Genomic DNA, 21,305 nt, shown 5'->3' on the forward strand with positions numbered 1-21,305 from the left:
AAACTTGAAAATAATATTACACTTTTGCTTATTTTTTGAGTCCCTAACATGCTCTACCCACGTACTTTTTAAAAATTGAAGTCAAGGAACAAAGGTAGTTGAGTTCACAACTGGAATTTACATGAGCTGTTAGCCTCTAGTTATGGTGATCCCAGAAAATACGCAGAGTCATACTAAGGCTGTGCTAAAACTACTTGGTGACAGGAATACTGATTTTTATATTAATCCGGAGAGGCACGGTTATTTTCTTTATGTTGCCTTCTCCAGGAAACATGTTATTTTTTATTTATGCAATTAATATTTAAAAATCACTAGGGAATAAAGGAGTTCATCTCAAGATTTTTTAAAATACAAAAATTGATCTGATTAGTCTGAGAAATTAAAAAAGCTGTCCATTTTAATTTTCAAAACTTTTAAAATTTAAAACCAGTTGATTTGGATGAAGGTAAAATTCCATGTGTAACCATAGAAGAAACCATGGCTGTTGAAAGCTAGAAGTCGTTTATTTGTTTGGCATGTTTTTAATTATTGTCTGGGGGAAGGCAGCTTCTGCCTAGGTTAGGATAGGCTAGGCTAAGATAGGATACTGGGGGATATCATTGTGTTTGTTCCTTAGCTGACACCCAGGGAAGGAGCAGTTGACTAGGCAGAAGGGCTTTTGTGCCTGGCATTGTGCCCGGTGCTATGGGCCCTGATGATCTGTGGACAAGACTGGCAGCTTATCAGAAATGAGGAGTCTCTGGCACCACCTAGATCTACTGAATCAAGTGTTCATATTTTAGCACATCTGTGGGTACTCCTTTTTTGCGTTGAAGTTTGAGATGTGCTGTTCTGTGGTATAGCTCGTTCTTTTTTTTTTTTTTTTAGATTTATTTTTTATTACAAAGTCAGATATACATAGAGGAGGAGAGACAGAGAGGAAGATATTCCTACCGATGATTCACTCCCCAAGTGAGCGCAATGTCCGGTGCTGCGCCAATCCGAAGCCGGGAACCTGGAACCTCTTCTGGGTCTCCCACATGGGTGCAGGGTCCCAAAGCTTTGGGCTGTCCTCAACTGCTTTCCAGGCCACAAGCAGGGAGCTGGATGGGATCAGAACCGGCGCCCACATGGGATCCTGGCACGTTCAAGGCGAGGACTTTAGCCGCTAGGCCACGCCGCTGGGCCCGGTATAGCTCATTCTTACAAGGGTTTTATGAGGATATTACACAGTATATACTTATAGTAAAGATACACAAGTTTAAAGTTAAACATTTTTTTTTATTTTTTATTTTTTATTTTTTTATTTTTATTTTTTTATTTTTATTACAAAGTCAGATATACTGAGAGGAGGAGAGATAGAGAGGAAGTAGAGCTGCCGGGACTAGAACCAGCGGCCATATGGGATCAAGGCGAGGACCTTAGCCACTAGGCCACACTGCCAAGCCCTAAAGTTAAACATTTTTTAAATAAAAAAAATTCCTGTTTGGATAAGTTAAAACAAAAATTTCAGGAGTCACCTGACATTGCAATTTAAAGGGCATGACAAAATAAATGGGTACTCACCTTGCTAAGATATTTGTGTGGACATATTTTATTTTTGTATTTCATTGTACTTTTTAAAGACATCTTTTTAAAGCATGAATGTGTTTACCTCACCCCTCACATTTTGTTGTTGTTGTTATTGTTGTTTGGTTTTAAGATTTTGTTTGAGGGCCCGGCGGCTTGGCCTAGCAGCTAAAGTCCTCGCCTTGAAAGCCCCGGGATCCCATATGGGCGCCGGTTCTAATCCCGGCAGCTCCACTTCCCATCCAGCTCCCTGCTTGTGGCCTGGGAAAGCAGTCGAGGACGGCCCAATGCATTGGGACCCTGCACCCACATGGGAGACCCGGAAGAGGTTCCAGGTTCCCAGCATCGGATCTGCGCGTACCGGCCCGTTGCAGCTCACTTGGGGAGTGAAACATCGGATGGAAGATCTTCCTCTCTGTCTCTCTTCCTCTTTGTATATCCGGCTTTCCAATAACAATAAAATCTTTAAAAAAAAAAAAAGATTTTGTTTGAAAAGCAGAGTTAGGGAGACAGAACTTCCACCTGCTAGATCGTTCTCCAAATGGCCTCAAAGGCCAGGGCTGGGTTAGGCTGAAGCCAGTAGCCGTGGCAGGAAGATGGAGTGACGTGGAGCAGCCGGGACGTGGAGTGACGTGGAGCACTGCCCAAGTGGGATCCTGGCAGTGCCTTAGCCCCCTGCGTCACAGTATTGGCCCCTGATTCTCAGTTCTAAAAGTTCAAAAATTACACGTCACCTGTCAGAAATTGATCTGGATTTGGGGATCTATCTAGGCAAGGCTGACTTGCAGGCCTCCGTGCTTGGAGAGCTGAAGCAGTGGTGTGTGCATGCCTTGACCAGGAGCTGGTTTCACTAAGTAGTAGGCTGTTACATGTGTACTTCAGTTTTGGGGCAGTGTGAGTTCATACTTCAGAAATTTTGACCAGCTTAGAATCACACAGATGTTTTGCAGGATATACCTGTTATCCTGTAAGTTCCCGGAGGTCAGAGACTGTTACTGATCTGTAACTGTCTGCCAGAGGTTTTTTTTTTTTTTTTTTTTTTTTTTGGTCAAAATAAGTAACAAATACTTACTCATTTGAATTAAATGTATCTGAAAGTACATGAGGCTAATTTATTTTTCTTTCTTCTTTAAGCTATATGCTTCTGTTTCATCTGGTTTCATAACTTTTTTTTTCCAGTGCCAAAGTTCTTAGTGGCACTGAAAATAAAGCCACTGGTATAATTCTTTGAAGAAGTATGGATATATTTTCAATGTTCAACTTTGATCTGGAGTTTTATTTTTGTAAGTTGCAAAAAGGGAGTAGTTTCCAAGTAGCCATTGAATTCCTCTTTAACATTTAGAAATAATTTTGATGCGAGTATTGAAAATACTGATATTGTTGTATAGTGGGTGAAGTTGCTGCCTATGATACTGAAATCCCTTTTGCGCACTAGTTCGAGTCCTGGCTGCTGTACTTCCCATCCAGCTCCCTGCTAATGCCCTGGGGAAAAGCAGTAGAAGATGACTCAGAACTTGGGTCCCTGTATCATGTAGGAGACCTGGAAGAAATCCCTGGCTCCTGACTTCAGCTTTTGCAGCAGTCTGTCCAAGTGGATAGAAGTTCCAGCTCTCCTAATCTCTTTTCCTTTGTCTCTCTCGCTCTCTCTGATTTCCAAATAATCCTTTAAAAATACTGAAAATATTGGTTAAGAAAAGTTAACAACCTGGTAGAAGGGCTGTTAAGCACTGTCAGTAAAATTTTTATATAAGATCATGTAGTTAAAGCTGCTAATGTTTAAATATGTTTTTGTGCTTTTTGCATTTTTATACTGTAGCACAGTACAATTCATTTTTTCCTAGGTTAAGAAATTTATAGCGCCCAGAATGATAGCACAGCGACTAAAGTCCTCGCCTTGAGCATGCTAGGATCCCACATGGGTGCTGGTTCTAATCCCGGCAGCTCCATCTCCCATCCAGCTCCCTGCTTGTGGCCTGGGAAAGCAGTCAAGGACGGCCCAAAGTCTTGGGACCCTGCACCCATGTAGAAGACCTGGAGAAAGTTCTTGGCTCCTGGCTTCGGACTGGCTCAGCTCCAGTGGTTGCGGCCGCTTGGGGAGTGTACCATCAGACAGAAGATCTTCTTTTCTGTCTCTCCTCTATGTATATCTGCCTTCCCATAAAAAAAAATATATATATTAAAAAAACCCCACAAATGTATATAGTTATGTCATCTTAAAAGAGAGTAATTTAGAATTTTAAAATTAAGTTACATTTTTAAAATCGCTTACTTTTTTCTATTAAAAATGCTTGAAATGGGAGAGAAAAATTATTTTTGCTGTTAAATATTTATTTTCGTTAACTTCAAAGGTAGAGTGACAGAGAAAGAGAAACCTTACATCTGCTGGTCCACTCCCAAATGCTTGGAACAGCAGGGACAGGGCCAGGCCAGATGCTGGGGTCTGGAGCTGCATCTGGATCTCATGTCAGTGACAGAGCCATCTGTCACTTGAGCCATCATCTGTTGCCCCTCAGCATGCATTAATAGGAAGGTATATGGGAAGCAGAATATACAGGGCTTGCATCTGGCATCTGACATAGATGTGGGTGTCCCAGACAGCTGCTTAACCCACTGTATTGCAGCGTGTGTCCAAGAAAAAATTTATTTTTGAAATTTTAACATTTCCCTAAATTTCTTCAGCCAAAACGTTTTTTCCATTCCTTTGGTTTTGCTTTATTTGTTTAAATCATAAGTTTTACTGTTGAGTCTTTGGATCCTTAATTGTATTGCTGCTGTCTTCTAGAGAATTTTATATAGGGCTGGAAGGTTCTTCTTTTGGTAGTTAGACTTTTTTTTGGCAAGTAGCACATTTTAAAGTTCGCTCAGGATTTATTGTTTTTGTTTATACTTAAATATTTTTTGTTACTTAACATGCTTTGATAATAAATTGTTCAAATACTTCCAATTCAGTGATCAATCCCTACATGAGATTGACTTGTCAAGATTATTTTTTGTTGGAAGGGCTGATTTTTCAAAGAGAAAGAGACAGAGAGTTAAGTCTTCTTGTCTGCTGGTTCACTCCCCAAATAGCTGCAACAGCCAGAGCAGAGCCAGTAGGAGCTAGCAGCATGGAGCTTCTTCCGGGGCTTCCACACAGGTGCGGGGTGCCAAGACTTTGGGCTGTCCTCAACTGCTTTCCCAGGCCACAAGCAGGGAGCTGGATGGAAAATGGAGTAGTTGGGACATGAACTGGCACTCAAATGGTCTCCTAGTGGTTGCAAAGTGAGGGCTTAGCCACTAGGCTACTGTGCCAGGGCCAAGATTTATTGGAAAGGCAGATTTACAGAGAGGAGAGACAAAGATCTTCTGTCTACTAATTCACTTCCCGTATTTCCACAATGGCTGGAGCTGAGCCAGTCCAAAGCCAGGAACCAGGAACTTCTTCCAGGTCTCTCAGTGCAGGTGCAGTCTCCCAAGGCTTTGGGACATTCTTGACTGCTTTCCCAGGCCACAAGCAGGGAGCTGGATCGGAATTGGAGCAGCTGGGACACAAACTGGTGCCCTTAAGGGCTCCTGGTGGTTCCAAGATGAGGATTTAGCTAGTTGAGCTAATTGAGCCATAGCACCAGGCCTAGAGAATTTCCTTTTTAAAATTTATTTTAGTGCCATCTGATAAAACTTTTTTTTTTTTTCAGACAGAAAAGTTTGTGCAGGGACCATGTGAGCAGGAAAAGAGGGAAGGCGAAAGCACCTCCCAAGAGAAAGCCGAGAGATGGGGTTCCTCTTGAAAAAAGAGGGAGAGACACCCACAAAATTTTTTTTGATGTTAAGTTTTAATTTCTTTCACATTAGACATTGTTCACCTCAGTCAGCCAACAAAAGTTAGCATTTGTCATGTTTACCAGATAAAACTAAAGTTTTCTTAATGAATAAAAAAGGCTCATATAGTTGAATCATTTCTACAAAAATTTGAAAGCCTTCATAGTATGCTGATAACAGATTGTTCTTTTTTTTTTTTTCTTTAAGGGTTTATTTTTGTTGGAAATTCAGATATACAGACAGGAGCAAAGACAGAGAGGAAGATCTTCTGTTCATTGATTCACTTCCCAAGTAGCCACAAGAGCTGGAGCCGAGCTGATCTAGGCCAGGAGCCCAGAACCTCTTCCGGGTCTGCCATGCAGGTGCAGGTCCCAAGGCTTTGGGCTGTCCATGACTGCTTTCCCAGGCCACAAGCAAGGAGCTGGAAGGCAAGCAGGGATGCTGGGATTAGAACCAGCACCCATATGGGATCCCAGTGTGTGCAAGGCGAGGACTTAAACCGCTAGGGTACCATGCCAGGCCCAGATTTTTTTTTAAGGTTTGTTTCTTTTTATTGGAAAGGCAGATTAGATTTACACAGAGAATATGAGACAGAAATATAGATCTTCCGGCCACTGGTTCACTTCCCAAATGGCCACAGTGGCTAGAACTGAGCCAGTCTGAAGCCAGGAGCTTCTTCTGGGTTTCCCACGCAGGTGCATGATCTTGAGGCTTTGAGTCATCCTCTGCTGCTTTCCCAGGCCATAAAGCAAATAACTGGGTGGGAAGTGGATCAACTAGACACGAACTGGTGTTAATATGGGATCCTGGTGCTTGCAAGGGGAGGATTAGTTAATTGCGTCATTGTGCCAGGCCCAGGTTATTCTTGCCCATTTGTGAAAATTTGTTTATTAGACCCTCCACTTGACAATACTCTGTAAACCTTTAGTATGTGTCTTACAGGTACTAAGAATGTAATGAGATAATTTACTAAGTGCAGTAATAAGCTTGGCAGTCTGAAGACCTAGGCAGGAATGTTATCATGGTCTTTTTTCAGAATTTACTTGGATTTATCACATAAGTCTGAACTTTAGTTCACAGAATTTCCCATCTAGTGAGGATCACAAAGCTAAAGAGATATTGATACAATAATGTGAAAAGTGCTGCGATGGCGGCATTTATACAGTGAGTGGATACTCTTGGAGAGTCATTTGATTCACATGTCCACCCTTTCAATTATAGCCCCTTTGGTTCCTTCTCATAGTTATTTCTTTTTCCTTCTCTTTATGCTGTAGTTTATAATTACCTCTGTGAGTGTTGCGTGATGTCTGCTTTTCTTTCTAGAGTGTAAGTCATAAGAGGATAAATTTGGTACTTGTGTTTTCTGTTATCCCAGGCCATGGCACATAGGAGCTAAGTATTTGCTAAATGTTAAATAAAAGTTGGTTTTGCAAAGGACATGACTTATATATTTAAAGGTTTAATAATTACCCCATGGGATAAGCAAGGGAAAGATATTTCAGGATGAGAGACAGTAACATGCTTGAAATTGTAAAGATGAGTTCTTTAATTTCAAAGATGTTCAGTATAGTTAGAATTTGATTGTTTAGGAAGAAGGGGAGATTTAAAAATTTTAATCTTCAAATCATTGGTGGACCAATGAATAATTTTTGTTTGTTTGTTTTTTCTAAAGATTTATTTATTTTTATTGGAAAGGCAGAAATACAGAGAAGAGAGACAGAGAGGAAGATCTTCCATCTGTTGATTCACTCCCCAAGTGAGCTCAACAGCCGATGCTGTGCCGATCTGGAGCCAGGAGCCAGGAACTTCCTCCGAGTCTCCCATGTGGGTGCAGGGTCCCAAGGCTTTGGGCTGTTCTCAACTGCTTTCTCAGGCCACAAGCAGGGAGCTGGATGGGAAGTGGAGCTGCCGGGATTAGAACTGGTGCCTTTATGGGATTCCGGTGCGTTCAAGGTGAGGCCCTTAACCGCTAGGCTACTGCGCCGGGCCCCTAATGAACGATTTTTTTTTTTTTTATGAGAGACAGTCATATTTGTTGTTTAGAAGAATCACTTGAATAAGTATCTTGAATGGTGAACAGTGGGACAAATTGGAGTTCAGTATAGTAGCTGAGAAACATACGACCCTGAGCCAGAGTATTGGAAGTCAGGAGTGAAAAAAATAGACAGAAGGCTGAGATAATTGGTAGATTTTGTTCTAGATTGCATGGGAATGTTGAATCAGGTCAGAGATGGGAATGACCATCACGGGGTGTGGCTATCCCACATGGCGTCGTGACTGCTGTTTCAGACACTTTATCACAAGCCGCATTTTGGTTATAGAGTGCTTCTCTTCAAGCAAACCCTTCTGTCATGCCAGCAAGTATAGGCCAGCTCAGGGAGTCTGGCTTCTATCTGAGAACAAGAGGAAGCCATCCAACTTTTTAGACAGAAAGTACAGTTCACTTTTTTTTAAGTTTTGAGCAATACTTTAATTGAGAAGCCAGAGAAAGAGTGCTCCCTTGTGCTAATTGACTCCCTAAATGCCCCGGGCAGGCTAGAGACCCAGAGCTGGGACCCAGGTGCCTGAGCTGTCCTCTGGTGGTTCCCAGAGTGTGCCCTAACAGGCAGCAGTGGTCAGGAGCCAGAGAAGGAATCTGGGCACATCTGTGTGCAGCACAGGTTTCTCAACCAGCGCCTTAGCTGTCTGGCAAAACCCTTACCCTACCCTTCCTAAGAGGTGACTTGGCTTTAGTGTGGATTATGATGACTTGGACTTGTTGGTAGCAGAAGAAATGACAGAGAAGGTTTTAGTCTAGTGGTTCTAGATTAGGGATGGAACTGGAAGAGAAGTGTTAGGGATGAAGTAACATCCCTCCACTCCAACTTCTCTAAAGTCGCATGGTCAAGTCTGAAATTTGGAACAAACATCGTTCATATCATATCCATGTTCCTTCCTCAGTTTAAGCACTGACCTATTAAAATTTACCATACCTGGTTTTTGTTCCTTTTAAATCAGAACACATTTTGAATGGGTGATAATGAATGACAAGCATTTAATAAATGAAAGCAAAAAATTTACATAAAACTAGATGATGGTTGAATATAGTGTTCCATTAAAAAAGATTTATTTATTGTTTATTTGAAAAACAAAGTTACAGACAGCCAGACAGAGGAAGAGAGAGAGAGAGACAGACAGACAAATAGACAAAGAGAAAGATATCTTCCATTCTGTGGTTTATTCCTCAAATGTTTGCAACAGCACAGGCTGGGCCCTGCCAAAGCCAGTTGTGTGGCACTTCAGTGCCCCAAATACATGGGCCATCTTCCGAGGCTTTCTCAGGTGCCTTAGCAGGGAGCTGCAAGAGCAGTGAAGCAGCTGGGACTTGAATCAGTGCTCATGTGAGGTGCTGACATCACAGTTAGTGACTTAACTTGCTGTGCCACAATGCTGGCCTAGCATAGTTCATTTTAAAATGTGTTTATTTATTTAATACTTTTGAAAGGCAGAGAGAGAGAGAGAAGAATGAGCTCTTAAATTGCTCTTTTGTTCTATGTGGCAGGAACCCTGTTACTTGAGCGTCACCACTGCCTACCAGAGTATTGCATTGGTTGGAAGCTGGAATTGGGAATGGAGCCGGGACTTAAACCCAGAATCTGCAATATGAAAGCTTTACTTCTCAAGTGACATCTCCACTGCCAGGCCATGTGTTCTCCCAGTATCTCATTGTTAAGCCTGATGTTTTGGTGATATTTTGTTTTTGTGTCAAGTTTTTTGTGAAATAAGAATTGATAAACGGGCTGGAGTGGCGGCTCCACTGGCTAATCCTCCCCCTGTAAGTGCGGGCACCCCATGTGGGTGCTGGTCTGTGACGTGGCTACTCCAATTCTGATTCAGCTCTTTTCTTATGGCCTGGAAAAGCAGTGGGATGGACCAAGTGCTTGGACCCCTACCCCAATGTGAGAGATCCGAAAGAGGCTCCTGTCTCCTGGCTTTGGATTGGCTCAGCTTCTGCTATTGTAGCCATTTAAAGATTGTATTTATTTTTATTGGAAAGGCAGATTTATGGAGAGTTGGAGAGGCAGAAGGATCTTCCACCTGCTGGTTCACTCTTCAGGTGGCCTCAACGGGCCTTTTTTTTTTTTTTTTTTTTTGTTCTGGATACTTGGGGTCAAATAGAACAACAACATTACTGTGCTTTCAGATAATTACCCTTGAGAGCATTTCTTTACCTTCTTAGTTCTATGCTTTAAACAGTTCTCATGGTGAATATTCCTCCTGGGGCTTATTATTTTATCATACTTTCTGTCAGTGGGGTTTTGACATCTACTTAAATGTTTTAAATGTATACACAGATATATCAACGGTAGAAAAATTCAGCTGACCCTAGCTGTAGGCAAGTTGCCATGTACCTAGTCAAGTTTTACACTGTTGGGAGAAAGGCAGCCAATAGCTAGTGGGCATTCTGGGCCTGCTTAATGCCACATTTGTGTTAACTATACCAATGTGCCAGCATAGTTGTCTATTCTATATTTTTTTTAAGATAAGTGGGAGCAGAGGGCACTATTGGGTTGGGACACGTCATCTAAGCCCTCAGGCAGGGGCACTGCAGATTGTTTGGGCAAGGGGGTCTTGGAATGTATTGGAGTGGGAGCAGCTGAGGGTATGTTTGTTAGGGAAGGAATGATTTCTGGAGTCTTTCACGGACTGGGTCACTGTACTTGAGGTAGGTAAGGGAGCTGAGATGAAGTGGTTTAGAGGAGGGGAGAACTGGAGGGTGTGTATGGAGTTAGGCCAAGGCACCCCCTATGTGGGAGACCTGGGCTGGGCTAATCAGCATTGCTTGCTGTCCACTGGAACATGTGAAAACAGGCTGGGGGGCACGCCTGGCTGGGCTAGCCGCAGTGCCTCTTGCCTGGGGGCCAGAATGTTGTGTCCTGGCCCGGTGTCCCTACCTTTCCCACATATTTTTAAAAAAGAGAAAGGAAGAAAGAAAAAGAAATAATAATCAACTATACTGGCATACTGCTATAATTAATACAAAATTGGCATTAATTAGGCCTAGAATGCCCACCAGCTACTGGGTGCTATTTTCTAGCAGTGTAACACTTGCCTGAGTACAAGGCAACAGCTGGTTGCCTACAGCTGGAGTTTTCTTTCTTTCTTTATTTCTTTAAAGATGTATCTGTTTATAGGAAAGACAGAGAGAGAGAGAGAAAGGGAGAGACAGAGGAAGAGATATACCATCTCCTGATCCACTTGCCAAATGGCCATAATGGCTGGACTATGCCAGGCCAAAATCAGAAGTCTAAAGCTTCTCCAGGTCTACTGTGTGAGTGCAGGGGCCCAAGCTCTTGGACCATCCTCCACTGCTTTCCAGGTGCGTGAGGAAGCTGGGGCATGAGTAGAGTAGCCACAGGACCTGGCATGATAGCCTAGTGGCTGAAGTCCCTGACTTGCTTGTGTTGGGGTCCCATATGGGCACTGGTTCTAATTCCGGCTGCTCCACTTCCCATCCAGCTCCCTGTTTATGGCCTGGGAAAGCAGTGGAGGACGGCCCAAAGCCTTGGGACCCTGCACCCACAGGAGACCCGGAAGAGGCTCCTGGCTTCAGATCGGCTCAGCATCGATCTTTGTGGCTACTTGGGGAGTAAACCAGCAGACAGAAGATCTTTCTGTCTGTCTCTCCTCCGCTCTGTGAATCTGACTTTCCAGGAAAAATAAATAAATATTGAAAAAAAGAAAAAGAAAAAAGAAGTCAAGCAGCCAGATACCAGCTGGCACCTATATGGGATGCTGGCACTGTAGGTGGCTACTTTGCCCTCGTTTTTCTTTCTACTGTTTGATTTTTACCCGCTGAAATACATACTTCCTTTCAGTCCTTTTAGCATTTGCATTGCTAAAATACAAATATGAAAGTATAGGTATTGGCAGTATTTAATGTGAAACTAAAAAGGAATTATTGTGTAACAATATAATTTGTCTCTAATTGAAGTTTCATCAGCAAAAAGGAATTTTATTATTGACATTGGTTTAGATATATATTTTGCATTGAACAGGTCTGCTGCATATGTTTAGTAGTGTAGGAACGCCAAAAACTAAAGCTAAAGAACATATTTTTAAAGAAATATGGAATTTTACTATTTTTTTAAAAGTTTTATTTATTTTTATGACAAAGTCAGATATATACAGAGGAGGAGAGATAGAGAGAAAGATCTTCCATCCCATGATTCACTCCCCAAGTGACCACAATGGCCGGTGCTGCGCTGATCCAAAGCCAGGAGCCAGAGACTTCTTCTAGGTCTCCCACGCGGGTGCAGGCTCCAAAAGCATTGGGCCGTCCTCGACTGCTTTCCCAGGCCACAAGCAAGGACCTGGATGGGAAGTGGAGCTGCCGGTATTAGAACCAGTGTCCATATGGGATCCTGGCATGTTCAAGGCGAGGACTTTAGTCGCTAGGCCATGCGGCTGGGCCCGAAATTTTACTATGTCCTGGTCTAGCCCTGCTTGTTGCCGGTGTTTGGAGCCTTAACCAGTAGTAGATAGAACATCTCTGTCACTCTGCCTTTTAAAGTAAAAAAACTTTTTAAAAAAAGGGCAAAGTAAACAAAAACATTAAAAAGATATTAAATGTCAGCAGATTCCAGTAAGGCTTAAAATTATGTAAAACTAATGCAAATTTTACTACATATGAAAATAGTTTTGCCTGTTTTCTATGTATCTGAATATGATTCATGTAAATGAGTATGTTTATGTGAAAAGTTGCTTTCTCTCAAATCTGTTTAACTATATTCCCTTTCCTAAGATGTTACACATTTGGAGAGTTTTCTCCAAATTGTAAAAATAAGATAATTGGTAATTTTTAATGAACATTACAATAGTTGAAAGAGAATGCTTTAGAACAATCTTGCAAAATATTTTTGCTTAAATTTTTTTTTTTTATTGGAATGGCAGATTTACAGAGATGAGCTACAGATAGAAAAACCTTTCATCTGCTGATTCTCTCTCCCCAAGTGGCTGCAACAGCTAGAGCTGATCCAATCTGAAGCCAGGAGCTTCTTCCGAGTTTCCCACATGGGTGCAGGGTCCCAAGGCTTTGGGCTATCCTCCACTGCTTTCCCAGGCCACAAGCAGGATGCTGACTGGGAGCTGGAACAGCCAGGACATGATCCAGTTCCTGTATGGGATCCTGGCATATGCAAGGTGAGGATTTAGCCACTGAGTCACTGCACCAGACCCAGATAGTTTAATGTTATCCTTTTCTTTTCTTTCTTTGTTTTTTTTTTTTTTTTTTACTGCTAAGAACATTTACACATCTGAGCAGTTAAGTAACATTTCCAAAGGTTATAGAGCTAGCAGATGATAATGCTATTCTTTAAACCCAGTTGGTATGGTTCTAGAGTTTATATATAAATGACTTATTTATTTTGTTTGAAAGTGAGCATTACAAAGACAGAATGAAGAGGTAAAGATCTTCCATGCTCTGGATCGCTGCCCACATGGTTGCATTAGTCTGAGTTGGGCAGATCTAAAACTAGGAACTTCTGTGTCTGCTATATGTGTGTATTAGCCCAAGAGCTTCCCCTGGCTCATAACAGGTAGCTGGATCAGAAGTGGAATAGCCACTGGTGCCTACAGCATTGCTGTGCTGATGCCACATGTGGAGGATTAGCTTGCTGTACCACCATGCCAACCATGAGAATCAATTATCTTAACTTTTTTGTTTTTTAAAAAACATTATTTTATTTTTATTGGAAAGGCAGATATACAGAGAGGATGAGAGACAGAGAGGAAGATCTTCCATCTGATGGTTCACTCCCTAAGTGGTCACAGCAACCAGAGCTGAGCCAATCCAAAGCCAGGAGCCAGGAGCCTCCTCCAGGTCTCCCATGTGGGTGCAGTGTCCCAAGGCTTAGAGCCATCCTCAACTGCTTTCCCAGGCCATAAACAGGGAGCTGGATGGGAAGTGGAGCTGCTGGGATTAGAACCAGTGCCCATATGAGATCCTGGCACATTCAAGGTGAGGGCTTTAACTGCTACGCTATCATGCCGTGCCCTATGGTCTTTTATACTGCACTCTAAAGAGTTGTGGTAGAAAATTTTGGTAAGATGTTAGAGAAATAATTATTTTAAAAGGCAAAATATCAAAGAAAGTTCCTTAATCTGCTGGTTCACTCTCCAAATGCCTGCAACAGCTTAGGACTTGGCCAGACTAAAACTAAAAGCCTCTCCAGGTCTGCTATGGGGTGGAAGGGGTTCATCCTGGGTCATCATCTGCTGCTTTTCCAAGGACATTAGCAGGAAGCTGGAAGTGGACATGGAATAGCTAGGACTCAAATCAACATTTTGGTATGGGCTGTGGGCATTGGGATATTTTCATTTTAAGACATTTGTCTACTATTACCAGGATCTGTTTTTAGCTATAGCACCAGTAGCGTGGATTACAGAAATTAGACATTTCTGTAGTTCTCTGTAGTGCCAACTGAGTGTTCAGCAATGTAACTTAGTTCTGATAATTCCGTGTTAGTCAGTCCAGCCTCCACCACCACTTCCTGCCGTGTCAAGTATAGCAGTTGCCAATCACAAGTAGAGGGTCCCAAAGTTACCATGCTTACCCATATGACCGGATACAGAGTTCTGGGCCTGGCACAGTGGCTCAATTGACTAATCCTCCCCGTTTAAGTGCTGGGATCCTATATGGCTACCGGTTTGTGTCCTGATTACTCTGCTTCCCATCCAGCTCCCTGTTTGTGGCCTGGGAAAGGAGCAGAGGATGACCTAAAGCCTTGGGACCCTGCACCCACGTGGGAGACCCAGAAGAAGCTCCAGGCTCCTGGCTTCAGATTAGCTCAGCTCTGGTTGCTGTGACCACTTGGGTAATGAATCAGTGGGCAGAAGATATTTCTCTTCTTATTTTGCTTTCTCTTGAATCTACCTTTCCAATACAAATAAATAAATGTTTTGAGAGGTTTAGAGCCAGTGATGTTGGCATAGCACAAAAAAGCCACTACCTGTGGTGTTGTCATCTCGTATGGGCTTCTGTTCATATCCTGGCTCTCTACTTCCAATCTGGCTCCCTACTAATGGCCTGGGAAAGCAGTGGAAGATGGACGAGATGGTTGGGCACCTGCACCCGTGTGAGAGACTTGGAAGAAGCTCCTGGTTCCTGGCTTTGACCTGGCTCAGCCCTGGCTGATGCACGGGAGTGAGCCAGTGGATGGGAGACCTCTCTTTCTCTCTCTGAGTCTTCCTTTGAAACGAATAGATAAATCTTAGAAACATACACAAAGAGTTGCAGGGGAGGTTTGGAGCAGGCTTGTCATGTCCCACTTTAGACAGCCTGTGGGTTAATACCTCGCTGTGACTTGTGATTGCAGCTTCCTGCTAGTGGATACCCTGTGAAGCGATGGTGATGGCTTATTTGTGGTTGGGTTCTGGCTGCTCTCGTGGGAGACTTGTATTGTGTTCCTAGCTCCCAGCCTGCCTTAACTCCGTCTTGCCCTCACAGGCGTCTGGGGAATGAATCAATGGGTGGAAGCACCCTACACCTGAACTTCTCAAGTAAATAAAATTTTCTAAAAGAGAGTTTGTTTTCATTTTGTCAGAAATAGAACTGCTAGAACTGACTTCATGAATTGATTAAATCAAGAATTTGGTTCATTTATAGGCTTCCATATTTTGTGGCTGTATTTTAAACCACACTAAAAAACACAGATAGGAATAGCTGATGGGTAACTGAAAATTGCTAGAAGCTTTCTTCTAAACTAAAACGTATACTTGACAGACATCTTTTTATAGGCATATCTGTGCACACTCTTTTTAGGCTGGATGATTTTTTCAGATAAGAAAATCTTCTCTTCAAATTTATAAAAGCTGTTTACTATAAAATAGCAAGCTATGGCAATGTATAAACCAACCCCGCTCATCTTAAAGCTAAATTAGACCACATTTGCCTTAAAATGTATACAGCAGTATCAGTGAACATACTTGAAAACTTGTGTTTAGTGAACAACATTTTTTTATATTGCCTCTGAAATAATTTTCAAACCTTGAATTATGTATAAAATGGAGAAAGTGACCAATTCAGGTAAGATTGAGAAGAGAAAGAAAAACTAATGCAATTTAACAAAATGTGTTATGCAGCTATGGTTGCAGAAATAAAACAATTCACAAAGTGAAATGATTAGTATAGCAACTTTTAGTTATTTTATGCCAATCATCTCTAGCACTAGAAGCTTAGAACCACAGATACCAGCTCACGCGTTTCCTGGACGTGATTTTATGGGTGATTCTGGCTCAGGGACTCTGCTGAGTCTGGGGCTCACTCATGTGGCTGTTGGCAGATAGCCTTGGTTCCTTTACTGGTCTTTGATCCAGAGTCCTGATTCTGGATACATGGGGCTCTTCACAGGCCATAGGAGCATTCTTACATGGCGTTGAATACCCCACAAAGTACTAGGATATGGATAGGTCAATGTAGAAGCTGTGCTGTCTTTTATAGCCTCATCTCAGAAGTGATGCACCATTATTTTTGCCATATTCTGTTGGTCACATAGACAGTGCTGCAGTATTGGAGCAGACTACACAGTGATATGAGTACCAAAAGGTGGTGGTTGCTGGGAGCCTTCATGGAGGCTGCCACAGTCTGGCCTCTGCTTCTAGTAACTCCATTCCTAGCACGTGCAGAATGTACTCACTCTCTCCCAAGGCCTGCCAAAATGAACCATTCATCCTGCTACATTGTCAGCTCCAAGTCAGGAATGTTATATGATCTCAAGGCTGAATGTAGAGGAAGACCTTTGCTATAATTACTTATGTACTTGAGTATAGCTTCTCTTGAATCTGCTCATTTGTGAGCTAGGGATAAGTTTTTTACTTACCTCACATTGACTTGTAAAAGAAAACTTCCACAGATATATCCATTAAAAGGGGGGAGGGAACATAGGAGCCCCTGGTTTGTAACATTGCAATGGGCAGATAGTGGACTTCCCTCAGTTAGCACTTAGTTGTACTGTCCAGAAGTGATTCCAGATAGCTTTTAGATCTGTTCTCTAGGTATTTGGTTCTACCCTCTGTGTTATCCTGCCTTTTATTGAGTTATATGTTTATAACTCAATAATATTATAAGCCTGTTTTTTGTATATAGCATTTTTGGGTGTCCAAAGGACTTTTTTCTTCTGTCTCTTTCCTTCTCTCTCTCTCTTCCTCTCTCTCTTAAGATTTGTTTGAAAGGCAGAGTTAGATCCTCCATCTGCTGGTTTACTCCCCAAATGGCCGCAATGGCTGGGAAGCTCCAGGCCAAAGTCAGAGACCCAAAACTTCCCTGGTGTCTTCCACTTGGGTACAGGAAGCATGGACCATTCTCAACCACTCCTCAAGTCATGTAAGCCGAGAGCTGGATTGGAAGTGAAGCAGCCAGAACTTGAACTGGTGTATCTGTGGGATGCTGAGATAGATTGAGAGATGGATTTTCTATCTGCTGGTTCACTTCCCTAGATAGTCACAACAGCCAGTGCTGGGCCAGGTTGAAACCTGAAGCCAGGAACTTCAATTCAAGTACCCCATATGGATAGCAGGGGCCCAGACACTTGGGCCACCTTCTGCTTTTCCTTGGTCATTTCCTTGGGAATTGGATTGGAAGTGGAGCAGCTACAACTTGTACTGTCCATATGGGATGCCAGCTCTGCATGTGGCGACTTTACTTACCATGCCACAATTCGGGCCTCTTTGAGGGCTTTTTATTTTGTGATGTCTTTGCCCTTTTCAGTGCAGTTGGAGGTCTTTCTGCAAATACAGTTATCTTACAAGTTCCATGGGTCTCACTTGCATGTTACTGCTCATTAGACAAAAGGCAGACATACAAATTTATCTGAGGTAAGTGCTATCCTATACCTTTGGCTTAAGCTGAAACAGTTGGAATACATGAAGTTGTCTTTTTAGGTCCTGTCTTTGAAAGAATCATAAGACAGATCCTTACACTGTTTAGAGTTGTTGTTTGTTTTGTTTTGTTTTTGGAGGGGAGAATCTTGAGGTGCCGCATTTAATCTTTCTGAGGTCTTCACTGATGACTTGACAGCCATAATATTGTGTTTCATGTTTAGATTTTGTTTTCCTGGCAGTGCCTAAATAGGATCTTTGCTGAGAAGTCACTTCTTATCTTAGCATCTTTTGCCATCTGTAGAGGGAGGGAATTTTCACAACTGGCAATTCATAGCATCTTTTTATTTAACAGCCTTTCCCTTACGTTATCTTCTCCTGTGTTTTATTTTATGCAAGAAGAAACCAAGGTATATCTTCAATAATTTTCCTGGAAATCTATTTATCTACATCATGGGGGATTTTTTAGATGTAATACCACTTTCTGTGTTAAAACAGGTGATGGTGTTATAAAATTTCTGCTGTTACAAATGAAGGATCTTTGCAGTTTCCAGTGAGACATTCTTTGCTGTTTTATAAGCTCTGACCTAGAGCCTGCTGAAAGGCAACACTGCTTGACTCCAAAGCCTCCCTTACATTTTAGTTGTTGGGACAGCACCCCACTTTTAGGGACCAAAGTTCTATATTGTCACTGTTCTCTATTAGTTGCATGTTTTGTGGTTATCCCAAAGTTAGTGACTTAAAATAATAGACATTTGAGACCAGTTCAGTGGTATAACAGGCTAATCCTCCTCATGCAGTGCTGGCATCCCATATGGTCGCTGATTTGTGTCCTGGCTTCCCACTTCTGATTTGGTTCCCTGCTCTTGGCCTGAGAAAGCAATACAGGATGGCTCAAGTCCTTGGCCCTACACCCATGTGGAAGATCCAGAAGAAGCTTTTGGCTCATCTCTTTCCTTCTCTCTCTGTAAGTCTGCCTTTCAAATAGAAATAAATAAATCTTAAAAATTAAACATTTGTTTTTCACATTGTCTTTTTTTTTTTTTAAAGATTTATTCATTTTATTACAGCCAGATATACACAGAGGAGGAGAGACAGAGAGGAAGATCTTCCGTCCGATGATTTACTCCCCAAGTGAGCCGCAACGGGCGGATGCGTGCTGATCTGAAGCCGGGAACCAGGAACTTCTTCCGGGTCTCCCACACGGGTGCAGGGTCCCAATGCATTGGGCCGTCCTCAACTGCTTTCCCAGGCCACAAGCAGGGAGCTGGATGGGAAGTGGAGCTGCCGGGATTAGAACCGGTGCCCATATGGGATCCCGGGGCACATTCAAGGTGAGGACTTTAGCCGCTAGGCCAGGCCGCCGGGCCCTTCACATTGTTTTTGAAGGATAGGAATCTGGAAGTAATTTAGCTGGCTGCTTCTTGCTTAGAGTGTCAGGAGGTTGTGGTGAAGATGGTGACTGGAGATGGGACTGAAGAATTGACTGGAATGGAAGATCTGCTTCCTTGGGACTCTGCATAGGCTAACTAAGTGCCTTGGTAATATGGCAGCTGCCTTCCCTCAGGATGAGAGAGAGACAGACACAAAGTAGGCAAAATAAATGCCTGTTACTGAAAGTGACCTGCCATTATTTCTGCCCTAGTCTAGTGGTCTCATGCACCAACTTGGTACAGTGTCAAAAGTTACTGTCCCAATGTATGAAAGCCAGCAGGCAGGATTCATCAGGAGCCTCTGGAAATTGTCTGCCACATTTCCTGCCTTTCAGGATTTCTGCAGTGGGCATTGCTGTGGATTGGGGTACTGCTTCGGACTCCCACATCCTGTATTGGAGTGCTAGTTAAGTCTTGCTTCTCTTCCTATCCATTTTCCTGCTGATTGCATTATCCTGGGAGGCCTTAGATGAAGACTAAGTGCTGGGGCCCTGCTGTGCATGTGAGAGATCCCGATGGGGTTCCTAACTGCGAGCTTTGGCCTGTTAATCTGTTTACATGGGCATTTGGGAAGTGAACCAGTGTAAGGAGAACCTCTTACTCTCTGTCTGCCTTTCAAGCAGATGAAAATAAACGTTTACGCTATTGTGTAAAGAATTTTATACAGGTGGCAGTTCAGTGCAGTTGTTAAAATGCTGCTTGGGTTCAGTTTCAATATCCTGCTAATGTGCGTGTTGGGAGGTGATAGCTCATGTACTTGGGTCCCTGTTACCAATGTGGGAGACCTAATGGAATTCTAGGATTCTTGCTTTGGCTGGGTCCAGCTTGGTTACCAAAAGCATTTGAAGAGTAAACCAGCAGATAGAAGCTGTCTTATCTTTCTGCTTTTCAAATAAAATGAAAATTAAAAAAAATTTTAAATTAGGTACAACCATGATGGCATATCAGGTTGCCTTACTTTTTTTTTAAACTTTTTTTTTTTTTTAATTGTTGGAAAGCCGGATATACACAGAGGAGGAGAGACAGAGAGGAAGATCTTCCATCCGATATTTCACTCCCCAAGTGAGCCACAACGGGCCGGTGCGCGCCGATCCGATGCCGGGAACCAGGAACCTCTTCCGGGTCTCCCACGTGGGTGCAGGGTCCCAAAGCTCTGGGCCGTCCTCGACTGCTTTCCCAGGCCACAAGCAGGGAGCTGGATGGGAAGTGGAGCTGCCGGGATTAGAACCGGCGCCCATATGGGATCCCGGGGCTTTCAAGTCGAGGACTTTAGCCACCAGGCCACGCTGCACCAGGCCCCAGGTTGCCCTACTTATGACCTGGAAAAGCAGTGGAGGGTGATCTAAGACCTTGGACCCTGCACCAATGTGGAAGACCCAGAAGAAGCTCCTGGCTCCCAGCTTCGGATCAGCTCAGCTCTGGCCATTGCGGCCATTTTGGGAGTGAACCAGTAGATAGAAGACCTTCTCTCTCTATATGTCCTCTTTTTATAAAATCTACCTTTCAAATGAAACAAGTCTTTTAAAAATTTGAAATTAAAATAAATATTTGTTTAAAAAATGTCGTAGTCTAGTGGGCACCTACAGAGCACCTTCATGTGCCAGGCGTTATATGTGACTGTCACATGTCATTCTCTTGGTGTTTCCAATATGAATCAAGTAGCTTATTTGAGGACTCATAAGACAACTCAGATCTGGGGAGAACATGCTTTAGAACCTAGGTGTGAAGCAAAAGAGTGAGTGAATGTTAAATTGTCTTTTCATTTAAAAATTATCTTCACTATATGTTCAGCAGCAACTTCTGGACTTCTGTTCTATGTGAAGACCTACTTGTTGACTATATTTCTTTCTTCATGCAACTCTGACCTTTTAAAAATGTGTGTATTTATCTATTTGAAAGGCAGAGAGATCTTCTGTTTATTTGAAAGGCAGATTTACAGAGAGAATCAGAGAGAGCGAAAGATCTTTCATCGCTGGTTCACTTCCCAAATGGACACAACAGCCAGAGCTGTGCCAATTCAAAGCCAAGACCCAGGAGCTTCCTCTGCATCTCCTATGTGGGTGCAGAGGCCCAAGACCCTGAGCATCCTCCACTGATTTCTCAGGCCGCAAGCGGGAGCTGAATGGGAAGTGGAGCAAGTAGGGAATAGAAAGGTGCCCATATGGGATGCTGGCACTGGAAGGAGGAGGATTAGCTAATTGCACTGTCCCGGATCACCCTCCCATTTGTATTCATGGTTCCACCTACTCTTGTATTCTCCCAGACCTTCTTTCATTAACTAAGCTTTTCCTTCTTTTTAGTTAAGATTATATATTAATGATCCTTTATGTCAGACAGTGCTGAAATATAAAGATGAATTTGAAAGATCTTTGAGAATTTAGTATTGCATAGGGGGAAAGACATGCAGATTACTGATCACAGTGCATTGATTTAACTATAATCAATTATTTGTGTAATTTACCTGATATCTAATTTTTCCATTAGATGGTCAGCACGTGTCTATTGTCTTCCTCACTGTGTCTTTAGTGATAATAATCTTTGGTAAGATTATTATTTAGAAAATATAAAATTCTTAAATAATAATTATATGGAAGAGTCATATAGAGAAAAGGGCAAACAAAATATCATTTAATTAATAAGGAAAGGGGTAAGCACAGGAAGCTGTGGAGT

The 21,305-nt window shown here is 42.6% G+C and overlaps 1 protein-coding gene across 2 annotated transcripts in view; it reads left to right on the forward strand.

Moving 5' to 3' along the window:
- Positions 1-21,305, forward strand: part of EFCAB2 (EF-hand calcium binding domain 2) — a 90,476-nt gene that overhangs the window by 1,172 nt on the left and 67,999 nt on the right. The window lies entirely within an intron of this gene.

This window comes from Ochotona princeps, chromosome 10, assembly GCF_030435755.1.
Source record: "Ochotona princeps isolate mOchPri1 chromosome 10, mOchPri1.hap1, whole genome shotgun sequence".
Classification (NCBI taxonomy): Eukaryota; Metazoa; Chordata; class Mammalia; order Lagomorpha; family Ochotonidae; genus Ochotona; species Ochotona princeps.